Raw genomic sequence first — 21,731 nt, 5'->3', positions numbered from 1 at the left:
TCATAATTGTTCAAATGGAAATATACGAGCTGTATCATAGTTGTGATAAGGCTTAATTAATGAAATTACACACACAAGATATCCAGAACTATAAGTATTTATTATTTGGCTTCTCATCCTTCTTAAGGAGTCGGATGGCCATTGTTTTCATTTATTGCTTGAGGTGTTCATACAATGTGAGACATGTGAAAATTATTTGTAGTCTATAAAAATCGTGGTAACAGGGTCATGAACTTCCTCACAATTGTGAAAAATATTTCCTTTCTTTGTGAAATTCAGAACCTTTTACTGACTTTTTATAAGAAAAGTTTCAGTTAAGGCAAGGATTTTGTAAGGGCCAGAAACTCCAAAGTTTACCTGGAATACACCGTGTTCTCTACTACTTTTGAATAGGGAAGTATTCCTAAAATGGCAGAAAGCTCTAAGTCTAAATAAAAAAGAAACAAACAAACAAACAAAAAAGATACATATGGACATGTTAAAAGAAGGATAGAAAACCAATAAAATTTTATAAGTCCTTCAACATAAGAAATCACTATAAACAAATTTAAAACTCAAGTCACCTATGCATGGTTTCATTATGCACATTTTCTCCAATTGCACTTAGGTAATTATATTAATTTACTAGAGCTTTCATAACAAAATGTCACAGACTACATGACTTCGACAACAAAAGTTTATTTTCTTACTCTTCTGGAGGTTCAAAATTCAGTATCAAGGTATGAGCAGGTTTTGTTTCTTCCATGACCTCTGTCCTTGGCTTGCAGACAGCCACATACAGATTAAAAATCATATGAAGTCACAGCATCCCCACGCATGTCCAAATTTTCTCTTCTCACAAGAATTCAGATTGGATTAGGGCACAGCATAAGGGCCTCATTTTAAATTAATTACCTCTTTAAACACCCGATCTCCAAACACAGTCACATTCTGAGGTTGGAGCATAGGGGATAGGGTGTAAACATATGAATTTGGAGTAGGGACACAATTCAGTCCATAACAATAATATAAAATGATTCAGAACTTAAAGGTATATTTTATTTCACCATTTAGGAAAGACACTGAAAAAAATATATATATCTAACACTGCTATGTGGAAGAATAGTCCATATAGGATCTAAATACTCTATCCTATCCCCAGTCCATTTAAATCCAAATGAAATTAACATATTCCGTACCATAGTATTATTATTGTATTATTGCTGGTACTACTACTGGGCATGGGAAATACTGGAAAGTTTCCACCTTGTTGCTGATGTCGTGGTGAGCAGAAGCTCAGACTAATTCTCCCGACTATGCAGGAGTGTCAGAACGGACTATCCCAGGCCCTAAAGCCTCTGTGTCCTCGGAAGTCACCACAGGCTGGCTTTGGTTTCTCTCTTCCTTTCTACCAAGAGGACATTTTTCTTTCTTTGAATTTGGCCACATATTTAACATTTCATGTTATTTTTTATCCAGCATATTCTATGTCTTTAGTTTCTAGCAAGATAAGGATTATAACTACTAGCTTGGTTTTCCATGTTGTCCTAAGTCTGATCTCTCTCTCTCTCTCTGTCTTTTTTCTTTCTTTTTTCTTTTTTTTAGGATTTTTAAAAATTTATTTATTTGAGGGGCGCCTGGGTGGCTCAGTGAGTTAAAGCCTCTGCCTTCAGCTCAGGTCATGATCCCAGGGTCCTGGGATCGAGCCCCACATCAAGCTCTCTGCTCAGCGGCGAGCCTGCTTCTTCCTCTCTCTATCTCTCTGCCTGCCTCTCTGCCTACTTGTGATCTCTGTCTGTCAAATAAAATAAATAAAATCTTAAAAAAAAATCTTTAAAAAAAATTGATTTATTTGACAGACAGAGATCACAGAGAGAGAGAGGAGGAAGCAGGCTCCCTGCTGAGCAGGGAGCCCGATGTGGGGCTCCATCCCAGGACCCTGAGGTCATGACCTGAGCCGAAGGCAGAGGCTTTAACCCACTGAGCCACCCAGGCGCCCCTCCCCCTCTTTTTTTTCCCCTCTCTCCTTTCTTTCTCCCATGGGTTGTTAATATTATTTTGTTTATATTTTATGGTCAACCTGAACAGTATTGAAGGGCAAAAGCAGATGCCTTGTATCATAATTTGTGCCTTCTGTTTTTCCAATTACTTTTAAGGTTATTCGATACACAGCTTATATTTGAATTAAAGAAACCATTAGTGGAGATCACGATCACTGAATTAAAAGTATAGTGAATTTTTTGGGGAGGAGTCAAGATGGCGGAGAAGTAGCAGGCTGAGACTACTTCGGGTAGCGGGAGATCAGCTAAATAGCTTATCTAAAGATTGCAAACACCTACAAATCCAACGGGAGATTGAAGCGAAGAAGAAAAGCAATTCTAGAAACAGAAAATCAACCACTATCTGAAAGGTAGGACTGGCGGAGAAGTGAATCCAAAGCGACGGGAAGATAGACCGCGGGGGGAGGGGCCGGCTCCCGGCAAGCGGTGGAGCAACGGAGCACAAAATCGGGACTTTTAAAAGTCTGTTCCGCTGAGGGACATCGCTCCAGAGGCTTAACCGGGGTGAAGCCCACGCAGGGTCAGCGCGGCCTCAGGTCCCGCAGGGTTGCAGAAGGATCGGGGGTGTCTGAGTGTCGCAGAGCTTACCGGTATTAGAACGGGGAAGCCGGCTTCAGAGACGGAGCCGAGGAGTGACTCTCAGCTCGGGGTTGCCTTGAGCCGGTTGCAGGCTCGGTCAGCTCGGAGCGCGGCCGGAGGCCAGGGTGACGGGAGTCATTGGGCGCTGTTCTCTGAGGGCGCACTGAGGAGTGGGGCCCCAGGCTCTTGGCTCCTCCAGGCCGGACACTGGGAGGCCTCCATCTTCATTCCCGTCCTCCGGAACTCTAAGGAAAGCGCTCAGGGAACAAAAGCTCCCGAAAGCAAACCCGAGCGGATTACTCAGCCCGGCCCCGGGTAAGGGCGGTGCAACTCTGCCTGGGGCAAAGATGCTTGAGAATCACTACAACAGGCCCCTCCCCCAGAAGATCAACGGGAAACCCAGCCAGGACCAAGTTCACCTACAAAGGAGTGCAGTTTCAATACCAAGGAGAGCGGCGGAATTCCAGAGGAGAAGAAAGCAAAGCACGGAACTCATGGCTTTCTCCCCATGATTTTTTAGCCTTGCAGTTAATTTAATTTTTTTCTTTTTCAATTTTTTTTTCTTTTTCTCTTCTTCTGCTAAATTTTTTTTAACTTTTACCGTTTTCTCTTTTAACGTTTTTTAAATAGTTTATCTAATATATATATATATTTTTTCCTCTTTTTATATTTTTTCTTTATCGGCTTTCTTTTTTTAAATAGTTTCTTTTTCTTTTTTTTCTTTTTGAACCCCTTTTTATCCCCTTTCTGCCCCTCACGATTTGGGATCTCTTCTGACTTGGCTAAAGCATATTTTCCTGGGGTTGTTGCCACCCTTTTAGTATATTACTTGCTCCTTCATATACTCTTATCTGGACAAAATGACAAGGCGGAAAAATTCACCACAAAAAAAAAAGAACAAGAGGCAGTACCAAAGGCTAGGGACCTAATCAATATAGACATTGGTAATATGTCAGATATAGAGTTCAGAATGACGATTCTCAAGGTTCTAGCCGGGCTTGAAAAAGGCATGGAAGATATTAAAGCAACCCTCTCGGGAGATATAAAAGCCCTTTCTGGAGAAATAAAAGAACTAAAATCTAACCAAGTTGAAATCAAAAAAGCTATTAATGAGGTGCAATCAAAAATGGAGGCTCTCACTGCTAGGATAAATGAGGCAGAAGAAAGAATTAGCGATATAGAAGACGAAATGACAGAGAAGAAAGAAGCTGAGCAAAAGAGGGACAAACAGCTACTGAACCACGAGGGGAGAATTCGAGAGATAAGTGACACCATAAGATGAAACAACATTAGAATAATTGGGGTTCCAGAAGAAGAGGAAACAGACAGGGGAGCAGAAGGTATATTGGAGAGAATTATTGGAGAGAATTTCCCCAATATGGCAAAGGGAACAAGCATCAAAATTCAAGAGGTTCAGAGAACCCCCCTCAAAATCAATAAGAATAGGTCCACACCCCGTAACCTCATAGTAAAAGTTACAAGTCTTAGTGACAAAGAAAAGATCCTGAAAGCAGCCCGGGAAAAGAAGTCTGTAACGTACAATGGTAAAAATATTAGATTGGCAGCAGACTTATCTACAGAGACCTGGCAGGCCAGAAAGAGCTGGCATGATATATTCAGAGTACTAAATGAGAAAAACATGCAGCCAAGAATACTATATCCAGCTAGGCTATCATTGAAAATAGAAGGAGAGATTAAAAGCTTCCAGGACAGGGGCGCCTGGGTGGCTCAGTGGGTTAAAGCCTCTGCTTTCGGCTCAGGTCATGATCCCAAGGTCCTGGGATCGAGCCCTGCATCAGGCTCTCTGCTCAGCGGGGAGCCTGCTTCCTCCTTTCTCTCTGCCTGCTTCTCTGCCTACTTGTGATCTGTGTCTGCCAAATAAATAAATAAAATCTTTAAAAAATAATAATAAAAAAAAAATAAAAGCTTCCAGGACAAACAAACACTGAAAGAATTTGCAAATACCAAACCAGCTCTACAGGAAATATTGAAAGGGGTCGTCTAAGCAAAGAGAGACCCTAAAAGTAGTAGATCAGAAAGAAACAGAGACAATATACAATAACAGTCACCTTACAGGCAATACAATGGCACTAAATTCATATCTCTCAATACTTACCCTGAATGTTAATGGGCTAAATGCCCCAATCAAAAGACACAGGGTATCAGAATGGATAAAAAAACAAAACCCATCTATATGTTGCCTACAAGAAACTCATCTTAAACCCGAAGACACCTCCAGGTTTAAAGTGAGGGGGTGGAAAAGAATTTACCATGCTAATGGACATCAGAAGAAAGTAGGAGTGGCAATCCTTATATCAGATCAATTAGATTTTAAGCCAAAGACTATAATAAGAGATGAGGAAGGACACTATATCATACTCAAAGGAACTGTCCAACAAGAAGATCTAACAATTTTAAATATCTATGCCCCTAACGTGGGAGCAGCCAACTATATAAACCAATTAATAACAAAATCAAAGAAACACATCGACAAGAATACAATAATAGTAGGGGATATTAACACTCCCCTCACTGAAATGGACAGATCATCCAAGCAAAAGATCAACAAGGAAATCAAGGCCTTAAATGACACACTGGACCAGATGGACATCACAGATATATTCAGAACTGTTCATCCCAAAGCAACAGAATACATATTCTTCTCTAGTGCACATGGAACATTCTCCAGAATAGATCACATTCTTGGTCCTAAATCAAGTCTCAACCGGTATCAAAAGATTGGGATCATTCCCTGCATATTTTCAGACCACAATGCTCTAAAGCTAGAACTCAATCACAAGAGGAAATTTGGAAAGAACCCAAATACATGGAGACTAAACAGCATCCTTCTAAAGAATGAATGGGTCAACCAGGAAATTAAAGAAGAATTGAAAAAAATTATGGAAACAAATGATAATGAAAACACCACGGTTCAGAATCTGTGGGACACAACAAAGGCAGTCCTGAGAGGAAAATATATAGCGGTACAAGCCTTTCTCAAGAAACAAGAAAGGTCTCAGGTACACAACCTAACCCTACACCTAAAGGAGCTGGAGAAAGAACAAGAAAGAAACCCTAAACCCAGCAGGAGAAGAGAAATCATAAAGATCAGAGCAGAAATCAATGAAATAGAAACCAAAAAAACAATAGAACAAATCAACGAAACTAGGAGCTGGTTCTTTGAAAGAATTAATAAGATTGATAAACCCCTGGCCAGACTTATCAAAAAGAAAAGAGAAAGGACCCAAATCAATAAAATCATGAATGAAAGAGGAGAGATCACAACGAACACCAAAGAAATACAGACAATTATAAGAACATACTATGAGCAACTCTACGCCAACAAATTTGACAATCTGGAAGAAATGGATGCATTCCTAGAGACATATAAACTACCACAACTGAACCAGGAAGAAATAGAAAGCCTGAACAGACCCATAACCAGTAAGGAGATTGAAACAGTCATCAAAAATCTCCAAACAAACAAAAGCCCAGGGCCAGAAGGCTTCCCGGGGGAATTCTACCAAACATTTAAAGAAGAACTAATTCCTATTCTCCTGAAACTGTACCAAAAAATAGAAATAGAAGGAAAACTTCCAAACTCATTTTATGAGGCCAGCATCCCCTTGATCCCAAAACCAGACAAGGATCCCAACAAAAAAGAGAACTACAGACCAATATCCTTGATGAACACAGATGCAAAAATTCTCACCAAAATACTAGCCAATAGGATTCAACAGTACACTAAAAGGATTATTCACCACAACCAAGTGGGATTTATTCCAGGGCTGCAAGGTTGGTTCAACATCCGCAAATCAATCAATGTGATACAACACATTAATAAAAGAAAGAACAAGAACCATATGATACTCTCCATAGATGCTGAAAAAGCATTTGACAAAGTACAGCATCCCTTCCTGATCAAAACTCTTCAAAGTGTAGGGATAGACGGCACATACCTCAATATTATCAAAGCCATCTATGAAAAACCCACCGCAAATATCATTCTCAATGGAGAAAAACTGAAAGCTTTTCCGCTAAGGTCAGGAACACGGCAGGGATGTCCGTTATCACCACTGCTCTTCAACATAGTACTAGAAGTCCTAGCCTCAGCAATCAGACAACAAAAGGAAATTAAAGGCATCCAAATCGGCAAAGAAGAAGTCAAACTCTCACTCTTTGCCGATGATATGATACTATATGTGGAAAACCCAAAAGACTCCACTCCAAAACTGCTAGAACTTGTCCAGGAATTCAGTAAAGTGTCAGGATATAAAATCAATGCACAGAAATCAGTTGCATTTCTCTACACCAACGACAAGACAGAAGAAAGAGAAATTAAGGAGTCCATCCCATGTACAATTGCACCCAAAACTATAAGATACCTAGGAATAAACCTAACCAAAGTGACTAAGAATCTATACTCAGAAAACTATAAAGTACTCATGAAAGAAATTGTGGAAGACACAAAGAAAGGAAAAATGTTCCATGCTCCTGGATTGGAAGAATAAATATTGTGAAAATGTCTATGCTACCTAAAGCAATCTACACATATAATGCAATTCCTATCAAAGTACCATCCATTTTTTTTTCAAAGAAATGGAACAAATAATCCTAAAATTTATATGGAACCAGAAAAGACCTCGAATAGCCAAAGGAATATTGAAAAAGAAAGCCAAAGTTGGTGGCATCACAATTCCGGACTTCAAGCTCTATTACAAAGCTGTCATCATCAAGACAGCATGGTACTGGCACAAAAACAGACACATAGATCAATGGAACAGAATAGAGAGCCCAGAAGTAGACCCTCAACTCTATGGTCAACTCATCTTCGACAAAGCAGGAAAGAATGTCCAATGGAAAAAAGACAGCCTCTTCAATAAATGGTGTTGGGAAAATTTGACAGCCGCATGCAGAAAAATGAAATTGGATCATTTCCTTACACCACACATGAAAATAGACTCAGAATGGATGAAGGATCTCAATGTGAGAAAGGAATCCATCAGAATCCTCGAAGAGAACACAGGCAGCAACCTCTTCGACGTCAGCCGCAGCAACATCTTCCTAGGAACATCACCAAAGGCAAGGGAAGCAAGGGCAAAAATGAACTTTTGGGATTTTATCAAGATCAAAAGCTTTTGCACAGCAAAGGAAACAGTGAACAAAACCAAAAGACAACTGACAGAAATGGGAGAAGATATTTGCAATGACATATCAGATAAAGGGCTAGTGTCCAAAATCTATAAAGACTTAGCAAACTCAAAACCCAAAGAACAAATAATCCAATCAAGAAATGGGCAGAGGACATGAACAGACATTTCTGCAAAGAAGACATCCAGATGGCCAACAGACACATGAAAAAGTGCTCCATATCACTCGGCATCAGGGAAATACAAATCAAAACCACAATGGGATATCACCTCACACCAGTCAGAATGGCTAAAATTAACAAGTCAGGAAATGACAGATGCTGGTGAGGATGCGGAGAAAGGCGAACCCTCCTACACTGTTGGTGGGAATGCAAGCTGGTGCAACCACTCTGGAAAACAGCATGGAGGTTCCTCAAAATGTTGAAAATAGAACTACCCTATGACCCTGCAATTGCACTGCTGGGTATTTACCCTAAAGATACAAACGTAGTGATCCGAAGGGGCACGTGCACCCGAATGTTTATAGCAGTAATGTCTACAATAGCCAAACTATGGAAAGAACCTAGGTGTCCATCTACAGACGAATGGATAAAGAAGATATGGTATATATACACAATGGAATACTATGCAGCCATCAAAAGAAATGAAATCTTGCCATTTGCGACGACGTGGATGGAACTAGAGGGTATCATGCTTAGCGAAATCAGTCAATCGGAGAAAGACAACTATCATATGATCTCCCTGATATGAGGGAGAGGAGATGCAACATGGGGGGTTGAGGGGGTAGGAGAAGAGTAAATGAAACAAGATGGGATTGGGAGGGAGACAAACCATAAGTGACTCTTAATCTCACAAAACAAACTGAGGGTTGATGGGGGGAGGGGGTTGGGAGAGGGGGGTGGGGTTATGGATATTGGGGAGGGTATGTGCTATGGTGAGTGCTGTGAAGTGTGTAAACCTGGCGATTCGCAGACCTGTACCCCTGGGGATAAAAATATATGTTTATAAAGCTGTAAAAAAAAAAAAAAGAAAAAAGAAAGGATGAATACCCAAGTTTTGTAGCAACATGGACGGGACTGGAAGAGATTATGCTGAGTGAAATAAGTCAAGCAGAGAGAGTCAATTATCATATGGTTTCACTTATTTGTGGAGCATAACAAATAGCATGGAGGACAAGGGGAGATGGAGAGGAGAAGGGAGTTGAGGGAAATTGGAAGGGGAGGTGAACCATGAGAGACTATGGACTCTGAAAAACGATCTGAGAATTTTGAAGGGGTGGGGGGTGGGAGGTTGGGGGCACCAGGTGGTGGGTATTGTGGAGGGCACGGATTGCATGGAGCACTGGGTGTGGTGCAAAAATTATGAATACTGTTATGCTGAAAAAATAAAGAATTAATAAAAAAATTAAAAAAAAAATAAATGTATAGTGAATTTTTTCTCTCACAAAAAGTTTGGTCTTAAATCGAAAAGTAAATTTGACTTATTGAATGATGGGCATTAAGTAGGACACATGATGTGATGAGCACAGAGTGTTATAGGCAACTGATAAATTATTGAACACTGCATCTGAAACTAATGATGTACTATAGGCTAATTGATTTTAAATTAAAAAAAGAAAAAGGAATAAAAGTAAATTTCACTTATTAAAGAAAATATGATGAAAAATACTTGTTCACAGTGCAAAGCGCAGGCTGTTCCACAAAGAGAACATAAAGTTAAGATGAAAAGAAAATATTTTCAAAACTTTTGTTATCAGACATGAAATATATTTGAAACCAATCTTTAACATTCCTTTTAATTTCAGTCACAGGAATGGAAAGATAGGAATGCAGTGTTCTTCTTATTTTATCCTTTCCTTATCCTGAGAACGCCAAATTGTTAATTAGTAAATTGGGACCCAGGAAAAGAGAAATAAAACATTTAAACAATAAGCAAAATTCCAGATTTCCAGCCTTTCTCACAGATGGCTTTAATTTAGAAGATACCTTTATGTAAATGGTGAGTCAGATGACAGAATAAAAAAGCTACTTTAAAACATATGAATATGTATGCAATTATCCATACTGAAATAAGTAGAACCAATCACAATTTTTTCATTTGAAGTATCCTTCCAGGAAATGCTTGTGTCCTGTTGATGGTGATTTTTTTTTTAATGAAAATTAAAATTGGTCCCAAGCTTGTACTAGACATTTACATGGTCTGAACTTCCGTGTTTTTGGACTATTTCCATTGAACATATTTCGTAGCTAATTTATACTTTTTATTTGATACAAAAATATAAATTATTCATCCAAAGAAAGTGAGATGTAATTGATCTCATAATATTCTGTAAGCAGAGTTTCATTTCAGATGAAGGATGGGGAATTTGTTTGGGGTTTCTCATGTCATCAGCAGACTGTCTGCCTTGCTCCAGTCTAAGATCAAGGCATTTGATTCTATTTTGGTTTTTGTGGCTAGTTTTACATTAGTTTTAAAAATGGAGTAAATTGTTCTGTTATGGATAACATGGGAACGAGTATATGTAACAGAAGTTAAAAACAACATGCTAATTTGAGATAGATTCTATATATTTAGGGAGAGATCCTACTTAGGATGCAAAGGTGTAGATACAATAACACATGAATACAATGACTTTAAAGTGAGTGTTAATAGCATAAAAAAGTCGGGCGAGGATGGATTTCGCTGTGATACTGTTACTCTCTTTAGATATTTTAAGAATGGGAAAAGTGAAGCATGGTTATACGCATGAATTTTGTGTTTTCCCAAAACATTTTTATTTTTTTAACCAAGCAGTGAAAATAACATCAACTAAAGGAGAAATGGGATGAGAATACAGAGACAAAGGGAGATCTGAAATTTCACATTAGATCATAAAGCACCTAAGTTGGAAAGCCAGGATTGAGGCTCCCAGTTCCGATGTTCTCAACCACTGGTCTCTCCAGTCTTTCGGATACACCTGTGGGTGCACACACTCTCTCTCTCATAAAATGCGTGTAAGGAGATCGTATTTAATGTAACGCACAGTGTGATGAGTAAGATTCCATAAATATTTAAAACACTTTGAATATTATGTAAGAGGTGCTTAATTATTAAAAGCTGCCATTTTGGTGGGGGAAAAAAAAAACTAGTTATTTTTAAAAGATGCTATTTCTACTTGCCAAATAATACTACCATGTGTTTTGCAGATAATAAAATTTAATGAATTAAAACCAACACGCAATATACAGTTTGAATAATTAAAGTTGGTTATTGCCTGTACCTTAACATCTTATGAGATACAGTAGTTTTTTTTTTAAACTAAAATCAGAAGTATATATTGTTTTATCCTCTTCAACTGAAATATACCATGTCTTCTTATATATTTTATAATTTGGACTAATAATTTTTAAAAAATTTCCAACTATACAGATAATATTTCTGTTCTCATTAGAGTTGGGCATTCTCTTTCTTTTTCTTTTGGTTTAGTAGTCAGAGTTAAAACAGCAATTTCTCTATTTCATGAAGTTCTAGCAAACAGTACATTGCATACTGCTCCTCCAGATGTTTATCCTCTAAAATACAGTGGACCCTACTTGTCCAAGATGGTGTGTGTAAATTCATAAATACATATACACACGCAAATCTGGATGTGTGTATGCCTGTGTGTGGGGGGGGGTGGGTGTGTGTGTGTATGAGAGAGAGAGAGAGGTGTGGGGCTAGCAGAAAAAGAAGTTGCTCTGAAACCTCTATTCAAGCAATCCCTGGGTTCATTTTGAATGATCATCTTTGAAAATGGAAGACAACGTGTATGATTCTAACAGACTTCACCTCAAGTCCCTTTACACAGTCCCCATTCTCTACCTACCATATATATGTTAATCATTCCCAAAGAGTGACTGAGGATTGTTTCACTTCCTTAGATGGTCTTAGAAAGTCCTGAATTGATCTCACCTAGGCACAGACTTTGTATGTAAGGGTTGGGAAACTTAAAATTGTAAGAAATAGGAAATGCAACTTAAATGCAAACGGTTTTGTTTTTTTCACACGGTACATCTACCTCCAGGCTCCAACTCTATTTTCCGCATTTCTCTTTGTTTTTTCTACCACCATACACAAGATTTTGGTATCTTCATTAAGGTTGACCTGCCACATCCAGAGAATAAAAAGGTCTTTCCTGCCACTCTCTTTTAAAGAGGTAAGGTAGCTTGTGCAAAAACAATAGGAGCAAAACAAACAAACAAAACATCTGTTTGTCTACCATTCATTGGTAGAACTAAGTGTAAATAGGGACAATTAGGATTGGTCAGTGCCAATTGAATTTTTTCCTCTGGAGCATGAAACAGTATATTCTACCCTGAATTAATTGATGGACTTTCCAGAAGGCCTGTACCTTTTGAATATAATGAGGTCTCTTAGGAAAAAAAAAAAAAAAAAAAAGTGGGGATGACTATTTGGCAGGCAGCATAAAGTGTCTGAAATGAGATATTATTCAATGGTATTAAAGGGTTTTAAATAAGTTTGTCTGTATCAGTCTAGAACAAAGCAGCCCAATTTAGTAATCGTATAGATCAAATAACCAATGCATTATTTTTTTAGATTTTCACCTGGTCATGTTGGATTCCAGAAATCATGACCCACTGGCAAACATTCACTATAGATTTTGAAGTACTGAGGAATTAAAATGGATTACTTATAACTGGTCAATCAATGGGAGAAATTATTCAGCTAGTTTCTCCAAGAATAATGGATTTTCCTCCTTTATTGCTTTTCCGATGATCTCTCCTTCCTGTCTGTTCAAACACAAATACAATAGTCATCCATTAGTAGTGATAAGATATGCCACAAAACAAAGCCTCTTCAGAGACACTGGAGGTGGTGGTGGGAAGGGAGTTAGATAAATGGACTAAAATTTCCTAACTACACGTATTTTGTTTTTGCTGAAAAACTGCAGATATGTATATAACTGGTGAGGTTCTTAAAAAAATTTTGTAGCTTGGAAATGAAAATGCATAAAAATAATACATATGATTTATTCTGCATGTATCTCAGACAGTCTAAAACATGATTCAAAGAAATCCAAATTATGTTTGACAAAAGAAAAAATGTAGTGGCTCTTTGAGGTAATGAAATCCTTTCTTTTTCCCAAAGTAAATGGAAATGTAGCAAGTGGAAACAATTCAGTATCTAAAAGAAGCTCTTACTTTTAACTAAGTTGCCTATAAGTACTTTTCTATTGGAAATATCTGCTGATCAGTAGAACATAGGAAATGTATTCTATGCAGAATTAAATTGTTCTCCATAATCCAAATGTTCACTCACTTCTAAAATAAAATGGATGTATACTTTAAGTCTCCAGAGGAAATATGAATTACTAAGACTTTTACATATTTCTCCACTCAAAAATGGGTTGACATAGTAGTGACATGCAAGAAAAGATAGTAGGCTTGTGCATATGGAAGTGAATTTACTTCTAGTGTAAAATGTTTGGCACTCTTTCCAGTATCCTGTCATCTCTAGAGTCTATGAAGACTTCCCAGAATAATACTGTCTCCCAGACGAAAACAACAGACCATCCAAATCGTCACTACTTGTACTGTCATGGGAAACCGTTCCTCAGATACTGTGTCGGGTATTTTAACTTATCTATCCCCACTATGAGACAATGGACTCCTTGGTAGAACAGACTAGTGTTTGTCATTATTTCCACAGCATTCATGGCACAATGTTGGATATGTGTGTGTCGTGTATATGAAATGAATATTTGTGGGAAACATGAAAGACAAAAGGAAGAAGAAAGGGATGAATTTGATTAAGAATGACTCATTTTTTATAATGAATATCATGTGATTTATTAAATGTAAAAAAAAAACTTAGAAACAATCTGTTTCAAGTATTTTCTTCAGCAGTTTTAAAGTCTAAAATAACTGTTAATTTTATAAGAAAAGTAAAGTTGGACCAGGACCACATTTGGGGAATTTTTATTCCCCTCATATGTTTAAGCCTAGCTACTAAAAACATTTCTCAGGTAAATAGCTGTTTTACAATTCCATTAATTTTAAAAAGTCGTATATGGACCGTGGTGAATTTTATAATAAAAATGTTTGACAATTTCTAACAATGTCCCAATGGCTTATAGACTCCACAGTTTGGCAGGCTCACTGAACTATGCATTCCTCCAGCCATGCTACGTGCCATCCATGTGGCTTCGTCCAGCTAGTTCCCTGTCTTGGGGTACCTCACATCTGCAGGCAACTCCGTGGACTCTTAGAAATCTCACGCCTGGCTGAAAGTCTGTCCACTGCAGGAGCACACCAGGCCTCCGTGGTTCTCTGCTGGGTTCCCATCCTCCAGGTGCTCAGGTACAGGCCCCAGAGCCTGACAGCTTTGCAAGGGGCAATAAAATATCAAGCCCTGGAAGAAAAACCAAATTTGAGTTTAAATGTTTAATTAAAAAGTGGAGAAAGCAGAGATAGTAGCATGTCAGTTAGACAGCACACACATAATATTTAATGTGAAATGTAATAATATATTAACATGCTTGATGAATCACTGACTTAGCTTCTAAAGTTAAGTCAGCCCAGTGACTAGGGGGACTTTGAGGGGGCCCTGTTTGTAAGCTCCTCAATCTTTAGTTGCACTAATTGTATCTGTGTGTATTTATTTTGCTTTATATATCTTATACCTTAACTTCTATAGTATCTTAGAATCCTTTGAGGATAGAAACATGTCTTAGTCTTGCCCAGAGTAAGTTGAAGTTATCATCAAGACACTGGTTGAGTTAATTTCTATTTTATCATATATTGTCCCAAGTTATATTATACAGGTTATTTTCATAACACTCTTTTTCAATTGATTGAGAGTTCCTAGAAAACAGAAACCACATCTTCTATCTAAACTATTATCCTATAAAATGAATTGATTTCCAATGAATTAATTCATTGTCAAAATAACACAGCTAGATAAAAGTGGCTAAGTATTCCTTATCAGTTCTATTTCTAAATAAGAAAATTAAATGTGAACAAAAAGAATTTTGATCTTTAAAGAGAAGGTTGAAATGTAAGTATGACAAGGCCAGTACTTAAGTATTCCAGAAGTTGAGGAGATTTTAACACAGTTGTTAAAATATAATGAAATTGCATCTTAAGACTGATTATTTTCAATTTTCCAGAATCTGATTGGTGCATTATTGATAAAGAAAAATGTTTTAGAATCAGTCCTTGTAATTTCTGCTTTAAAAAATAGCCGGTGTTTCTCCTATTTTCAATTTTCCTCCCTCATATATTTCTCCTAACACTTCTAAACTTCTGATTGATGTTATACATAATGGTACCCACCATTGATAGGTTTGTGTGTTGCATTCTGTCAGAGACCATTGTGTACCTACACTGTTCTCTGCCCACAAGTCTTGTCTGACTTAATTTGTCATCCTTAAAGTTTGGTGGCTAGTTTCCAAGTAGCTAGGAGAGCTTCAGCCTAACAGAAACTATTCAGAGAAAAGTTGTTGTGAAAAGATTGCTCTCAGTTCCCAAACTGAAGGTCATTTACAGTAGCATGACCTTGACAAATGTCTATAAGTCAAAGAATGTCTGGCCATAAACAATTTGGGGTGACAGGCCTATAACACATTGCAAACACAGACTGGATTCCCAGCGGGGCCCAAGGCAGCACACACTTATTGCCTCACACAGGCAACACCAGGACAGTTATAGTTATGGAAGAAGAAATTCCTTTGTGATATCAAGAAAGCAACATCTTGTATTGCAACCAAGTAAGTGAAAGATGACCTTAGAGTCAACTCTCTATCACATTTTAGGTCAAAATCTACCACCACATACCTCAGATGGTATTCGCTAATACCCATAGCGTTAAAAATGATGGCTTGCTTTATATAGATAGATGATAGATAGATAGATTTGACAGAGAGAGAGACAGAGAGAGAGAGAACACGCACGAATGGGGGAGAGGCAGAAGGAGAGAGAGAGAATCTTAAGGAGACTCCCTGCTGAGCACACAGCCCCACATAAGGCTTGATTTTGCGACCCTAACATCACGACCTGAGCCAAAATCAGGAGTCAGATGCTTAACTGACTGAGCCACCCAGGTGCCCCTGATTTTCTTGGTATAAGTACATTTCTGGGAAAAACAGTCCTGGATTTTGGACGCTAAGCATGAAATAGGATTGGATCTAGGCTTTTTGTAAGGAATCAAGACCCCAGAGGTCTACTCCCCACTTCCACTGAACTGACTGGAAATAGAGTGAAAGAGATAATTAGCTCCTGTGCCCTCTTTAGAATGTGTGTTGTCTTCACCATCTGGGCACTTCTATTCTGGTCAGGCCTTCATTGTCTGAATATCACAAAAATCTCACACTTCTTCAGGGCCTCTTAACTTTCAGGGACTCTAACCCTTTCTCAAAATAATATTTTTCAATTCATCAAATGAAATGTTTTGGATTAAAAAAACTAGAAAATTATTATTATTATTAATTTTATAATAATATTATAAAATATTATTAAAATGATTTAATCAGTATTTGAAACATGTGACGTAGTAATATATGTGGGTCATTGCAAATATATTTTAGAAAAACAACGACTTAGTAGGGGGCCTAATAATTACTGCAAGTGGACTATACATAGTATTTGAGATAACTGCAATAGCTATAGGAGAAATTAAAAACATGGGATTGTTTTAGTGTTGAGTCACAGGCATTGACCCTAATGCTATGGTTTGTTGCCTCAATATCTAATGGAGGGAAGCACAATTTCAGCTGGAGGTTGAGAACAAAAATGGGTTTTCCACCCAAGGTCATGAACCCCTAATTGTGATCCATGGACCCATGGACGAGGGACCAGCCCTTCTCATTAGATTCTCATGTAGAGCCAGTTCGCTTCCCCAGTGCAGCCATTCACCATTCACAAATCTGAGCTATGATTACATATCTAAATAAGCTCAGTGAGGTGTGATTCACTATCAAGCTATTCAAATGTTTGACTCTACTGGCATGTGGGGACTCTTGATTCTAGCTCTCATGATCATTCCCAGTCATCTCTCCTAATGAGTAACCTCGGACAAATAACCTGCACACCTTAGGTCGACAAAATTTAAACTAAATTGAATTTCTGAATTTTTCTTCTATATACTGAGCATTTTATACCTCTATATCTGATTGCTCGTTTGGTGAATATAATTTGCCATGAATCTAGTAAATTGTATTGCAAATGCAAGTTAATTGAACCAAGATATAGGAATTACAAATTCCAGTATGGAGATAGGTTATGAACAAAGTGAGGAAATAAATTTATTTAAAAGTTTAAGAAATGTTTATTTCACAAATGATTAACATACGAATGAGGCCTCATTTTGTTACTCTTGATTAGAAATGTGTGTTTGTGCATGTGCATATTTACACATATACCTAATTTTATATTGACAGGCATATAGATTAATAATGACATTGAGGGGCACCTGGGTGGCTCGTGGGTTAAAGTCTCTGCCTTTGGCTCTGATCATGATCCAGGATCCTGGGATCAAGCCCCACATCGGCTCTGTGCTCTGCAGGGAGCCTGCTTCCCCCTCTCTCTCTGCCTGCCTCTCTGCCTACTTGTGATCTGTCTGTCAAATAAATAAATAAAAATCTTTAAAAAAATGACATTGAATAAACAGAATGCAGTCAAACCACATATGTAAAATAAGTGTAGACATTTCATTTCACTAATACCACTTCTGTTCCATCAATCCTGATGAAATAATAGGAAACCATACGTGTGAAGATGTTCAAGACAATGTGGTTTCTTAAAAGGAATGACAGAAAACGACCGTTCTTTCTAATAGCAGGGAAATACGTGAACAACAGCTGCTGAATGGCATATTAAAATGAGAAACATCTAACATAGTGGTGAGGAGGACATTATATAGATGTGTTGCCTGGCTTTGAATTCCAGGTTTACTATCTCATAATCATGAGACCTCGAGTCGCTTACTAAAACTCGCTAACTCCAAGTTTCCTCTTGTGTATAAAGTAGAGTTAATAATAATACTGAACTTGAAAGTTGCTGTGGAGATGAAATAAAGATACGCGAAGCATAGGGTAAGAGCTATGTAGGTTTTAGCTATTATTACGATTATGATTTTTTATCATTATTATGGCTATGTAAACACTATAAAGTTTTCAAATAAGAATGTAATAAGATCAAAGTAAAAAATTGTATCATTACATCTCTGATAAGAACATGGATGCGTGTACTTCCAAAGGGAATGGGATTACAAAAAGGCATGGATGTGAATAAGGTGATGAGATTTTGTTTGAATTTTAGCATTCATTATGGGACCTTACTTCTATTTATTAATAAACTCCTAACTTCAAATTCTTTAATAATAATAATAGCTTCTCCATGTGAATTTCTTCTCTTGAATTTTCCAGAATGGCAATATGCTTGTTGCAATGGATTTCTTTCTTTCTCTTTCTTTCTTTCTTCCTTTCTTCTTTCTTTCTTTCTTTCTTTCTTTCTTTCTTTCTTTCTTTCTTTCTTCCTTTCTTCCTTTCTTCCTTTCTTTCTTTTTCTTTCTTTCTTTCTTCTTTTCTCCTACTCTTCATTTCTTTCCTGTCTTTTTTTTTTTTTTCTTATGTTACTTTACACACAAATAATCATTAGCGTGATTTGAAAATAGTGGTCTACAGATTCTGTGAAATGATTTAGTAGGGACTATCTTGAAATGGAACAATCATTTTGTTTTCCTTTCCCAAAGCCTTAATTCCTGGATCCAGTCAAGGTACAAACCTGCTTCTATTGACTATGTCTTTGCTTTTGGATGCATATCTAAAGAAACCCAACATTGATATAAAACTGTGCAAAGGTATTATATAAATCGCTATTTGTTGGTAAATTCAAAATTATGTAGAATGAGAAAAACATTTGTGGAGTTCTTACAGTATTTTTTAAGTGGTTTTGTAAGGTTGTTGACATGAGTATCTTTCTCTAAATAGAGCTTTAACATATTTTACATAGTTGTATATGTAAAATACTGAGAGATTGGGTTGTTGTTTGAGGGTAAGCCACCTGCCATGAAGGCTATTTATTTTATGACCACATATGTTAGTGTTGGTTGCTTGGAGGAAAGCCACCATTTTTGCCTTCTTTTTCTCCTAGAACTATTCTTTTAAACACCTGTGTGGGGGCATATGCAAATTTAACAACCACAACTCAGCAATTTGAAAAGAAACATCAGACAAATGGTTATTATTATTTTGGGGGGATATATTTCCTCAGTGTTTGATTTATGTTTGCACCACTCAGAGTACTGACTACATTAATTTGCTTGAAATTGTAACAAATTTACCTCAGGCTCTGACCTTCTATGCCAAGATTAGCTCAGTGTGAATTTTTACAGTTGAATTATAAACCTCTGAGAAGTTTTTATTATGAAATGCTAACGCTACCTCAACTGTATCAGTGTGCATGATCTGGCTACAATTTTGCTAAGAACAGATAACAGGGAAAATAGCTATTAAGAATGAGTACATCTTGAAAGTAACATGACAAACAGCTGGAAAAAAATGACAGGAAATCAATTAATAAGAAAAATGACATAACCGAGGGGAAAAGTAACCAATCATTTTGATACTTACTTTTAAGCCAAATTATACATATGAACTGTACTCTCCGACTTTCATGAGGGAGTTATATGCAGTGTTTTGTATGAAGTCTATTGACAGATGGTCATCTTAGAGTAGTGATAAAAATGTTTCTGTTTTATGTGACACATCTGACTGTTCCAGATTTCTGTTGAAGAGCTAAGGTTTTAGCATTTATACAATAAGTTGAATTGTCATAATGCTCTTTGCTTTATATGTATACAGCTTTATTTAAGAAGAATACATGTATACATATTTTTTGTGGGATACAAATTTAATTGTGTATGTACTTTTGTGATAATTTGCCTGGCCAAAGTTAGACTCTCAGTTTTTGCTGTGCTATTATTGCAAGAGAAGAAGTAAGCTAGGTATCTACTTTAAAATTAAATTCTGTGGTCAGAGCTATTATCTCCTTCAAAAAATTTCCCTACTTTATAAAGATAAAATTTGATTTTTACTAAGTGATACAGAATATATCATAATCCTATGGCTTAAGCACTTCACATTATTCAGTTCAATATCTTTCTTATATATTGTATCCCTATTCTCTAATGAATAAAATAATTATAATTTATTGTTTTTATTCTTTTTCATTAACTACTCCCTTAACTCTCTAGCATTTGCATGCTTCTAGCAAGTCAGTTTTTTAAACCTTTGATTGTTTAATCAATACATTTTATAATTCCATATTATTTTCCCCTTTGCAAACCATAATGAATTGTTACAAGTGTCCAAGTAGATCTGAATAAATATTAGGCATGCATACACTTCTGTGTTTATATGCTTATTAGGACTTGATTTTACACCCAAAGAATATATTTTTCATTATACCTGAATTTGGAAGGGTTGTCTCCAAATGTTAGTCACAGCTGTTAGTTACTGGGCACTTATCATGGCCCAAACAAAGCACATAGTATTTAATGAACTTTATCTCATTTAAATCTCAAAATAACTATGGATTTATAGATGAGAAACTGGAGTCCAGAGCAGCAAAATAATATACCTAATACACCCAAGACACACAACTATAGATTGACATTGTCTGGATTTTAATTGATATCTATATATCTATATCTATATATCTATCTATACTATAAGTTTATTAAAAATCCAAAATTTTGGTTAATATTTGAATACAATATTATGGATGGTTTATTAAACATTCAACTATCAATTATTACAAAAACTAAGGGTGTTTATCTGAAATAGTGAAGCATCTTTTAGGTTCATAAATATAATCAACCACAGGTGTTTAATATATAAACACCTTAAAATAATTGTAAGTATGCAATTATAATTTTATGCCTATAATGTGTTTATCTTAGGAGCACCTGCATTGCTTAATATAAACACAAGAAATACTGTACTCTGGCATAAAAAATGAAAGGATAATTAAAGACAAAAAATGAAACCCTGTCTGAAGGATTAACTCACTGATCTGATTGATCATTTATGTCTTTAATGATGTTGAAATATCTCCTTAAAGGTAGCAACTGTTACCTGCCTTGTTTTAATCCTCAGAAATTTAAGATTAACTCTGTGCTAGAAAGATATACATTTTTAAGTAGTTCACCAACACTCCTAAAAAGAACTGGGTACAATGTAGGTAAGCTTGATTTCCTGCTTGTTTGTTTCTCATGTATATCTTCCCAGAATAAAAATTCCTAAAAATTTATTTAAAACGTGGGTTGAGAAAAATTTACCCTAGCCTGGGAAGTTGGTGTTAAGCAAGTTCACTGAAATTAGTTCATTGGAAAGACAATTTATATTTATATATATATATAATATATATTATATAATATAATATATATTATATAATATAATAATATATAATATATAAAATATATATATTTATATCTGGAATCTAAAACAAAACCAAAAACAGATATAGAGAACAGACTGGTTGTTTCCAGAAGAGGGCATAGGAGGAGGTGTGTTAAAAGGGGGAAGGTGTTCAAAAGGTTTAAACTTCACTTAATAAAGTAATTAAGTCATGGGAGTGTAAGATACAGCATGATTATAGTTAATAATACTGTAATGTATATTTGAAAATTACATTTCAAATTTAGATCTACTGTAGATCTAAAATTCTCATCATAAGAAAAGATACTGTAATTACATATGGTGGTGAATATTTACTAGACATATGATAGTAGTAATTTAATAATATATGAATATATCAAATCGTTATGCTATACCCTGAAACTCGGATGTTACATGTTAATTATATCTCAAGAAATTTTTAAGATGACTAGCAAGAGGAGAACTGGAGCCATGTTATGCAAAATGATCAGTTTCAAATAAATATAGGAAGCAATATGAGTAATTCTGTTTTATTATTTATTTAAA

General features: G+C 36.4%; 1 protein-coding gene across 1 annotated transcript in view; it reads left to right on the top strand.

Annotated features, from left to right (window-relative positions):
• Positions 1-21,731, top strand: part of CDH12 (cadherin 12) — a 1,009,850-nt gene that overhangs the window by 556,278 nt on the left and 431,841 nt on the right. The window lies entirely within an intron of this gene.

This window comes from Lutra lutra, chromosome 5 (assembly GCF_902655055.1).
Source record: "Lutra lutra chromosome 5, mLutLut1.2, whole genome shotgun sequence".
NCBI lineage: Eukaryota > Metazoa > Chordata > Mammalia > Carnivora > Mustelidae > Lutra > Lutra lutra.
This window is presented reverse-complemented; position numbering and strand designations above follow the sequence as displayed.